The 1,889-nt window shown below is 46.7% G+C and overlaps 1 protein-coding gene across 1 annotated transcript in view; it reads left to right on the top strand.

The window, feature by feature from the left end:
* Positions 1 to 1,889, top strand: part of GATAD2A (GATA zinc finger domain containing 2A) — a 31,448-nt gene that overhangs the window by 6,864 nt on the left and 22,695 nt on the right. The gene's annotated exons all lie outside the window — the stretch shown is intronic.

Here is a 1,889-nt window from a genome sequence, read left to right as displayed (position 1 = left end):
AACAAAAACTTGGACTGAATTTTGATTTGCAGAAAAGTTGTCGTAGCAGCAGCAGCACTGTTCCTCGAAGGAAAACGGAGGTGTCGCTTTTTGACCGTGAGCAGAGGAGACACGGGGAAGCCGAGGCCGTTTCCAGGTGAAGTTTGTCAGTGTCTGATCAGGGGCAACGGTACCAAGGAGAAACCGCTGCTACTAGTTCGTAAAGGAGTTGCAGGGTGCAAGATGCGGTGCCCTCGAGGATTCGTAACAGGAGAGGGTTTTGCTGAAAAGGTACACGGCGCATTTTCATCAAGGTTGTTAATCTCTTCAGTCTGACCTTTGCAAGGAGTTTGTGTACGAAGGGTTTGCCCCTGGAAATGCTCCGAGTGGGTCTGCCTCTCTCCATCACTCCGAGATGAGCCGCTTTGGTCAGCTGCAAAACCAGCGCTGAGTGAAGTATTCAGTACGCATTACCTCTCTTTACGTTAGGATTTTGACTGCATTATTTTTTAAAATAAAACTTAGTGCTGACAGGAGATTTGGATCCTTTCCATCGCTTGTGATGTTAACGCAGGTAAGGGAGATTCAGTCGTGAGCGTGCAGAGTTCCGCCCGGCAGCTCTGCCTGTGCTGTGCTCTGAAATACCCGGGTACCGCTCGGGGTACCGCCTTCCCCGTTCCAAGCAAAACTGGGAAAAACGGAGGAGTAGAAATACAGCATTGTGTAAATGTTCTTGAAGTTTGGTGCCCGAGTGCCTGAAGTGCCGCTGTAGCTCTCAGATCAGCGCAGGCTGCTGGAGTTGCTGCTGCCCGTCCCTGCCAGGCTGGAGAATATGAAGATACTGAAAATAAACACAGAAAAGAAAAAAGGGGGGTTGCCAAAACCCATAATAAGGTCTACAGTTCCTCTGAGCTACAAGGGCTGCTTTAAATTTCAGGGTTTTTTCTTTTTTTTTTTTTTTTTTTTTTTTTTTAAGGAGGTTTCCTACTGGCTCAGCAGTCTTGCTTCAAGAAAGTCACTGTGATTAATGGCACATCTCAGTATATGTAAGCTGGGCGATAGCTGGCCGGTCCTTTGTTTTAGCCCTGGGTTTGGATACGTTTGCGCTGAGTTAATAGGAATAAGAGTTGCGATTCCCGGTCAGGCTCTCTGGTCGCTCGTTCTGGGGGAGAAGCAGTTGTCATGCTGCCGTATTGTCAGCAGAGATACGTAAACCCCAGGTACCGTGCCAGTTAAAACCTGTGCTTTCAGAGGGCTGTCTGGGGCAAGGGGGGGTTGGAAAAGGCTGCTCTCTATCAGCTGGGGTACAGTGAGCCCTGCCGAAAATCTCCGTGCCGCTGGCTGCCTGCCTGGGCTGTGTGCTGTTTACTCACTGTCGTAAATCCTGACGTTAACTTAGCCTTTCTGTAAAACACACCTTTCCTCCGTTATTGTAAGTTCAAGCACAGTCACACTGCAAATGCAGATCAGCCCAGGGGAGGCACTTTGTGTATTGACTCTGATTTTAATACACTGACACATTGTCTCTCTCCCCCCTCCCCTCCCCCCCCAAAAAATTATATATATTTCATCCAACACCATGCAGAGAAACTTGTGGTCACTTGTGTGGGGCTTATACTATCAAAACGGCAATTTCACATAATGCTTATGTGACATTGTTGGATAATTGGGGGGGGGGGGTGAGCAGAGGTTAATTATGTTACGTAATTATGTTAATCTCTCGCTGCTAAAAACATTTCAAAGACTTTGTCCAACTATTGTGTGTCGGCCTTACTCTTGAAATGCATTTTAAAAGGAGGAGGAAACGAAAAATCTGCGATGGGAGGAATGCTAAAAATAAATAAATAAATAAATTAATTAATTAAAAAAATTAAAGGGGGGGTGGGGTGTGAGTGTGTTTCTCCCTCTCT

This window comes from Charadrius vociferus, unplaced genomic scaffold, assembly GCF_000708025.1.
Source record: "Charadrius vociferus isolate BGI_N301 unplaced genomic scaffold, ASM70802v2 scaffold133, whole genome shotgun sequence".
Lineage (NCBI taxonomy): Eukaryota > Metazoa > Chordata > Aves > Charadriiformes > Charadriidae > Charadrius > Charadrius vociferus.
This window is presented reverse-complemented; position numbering and strand designations above follow the sequence as displayed.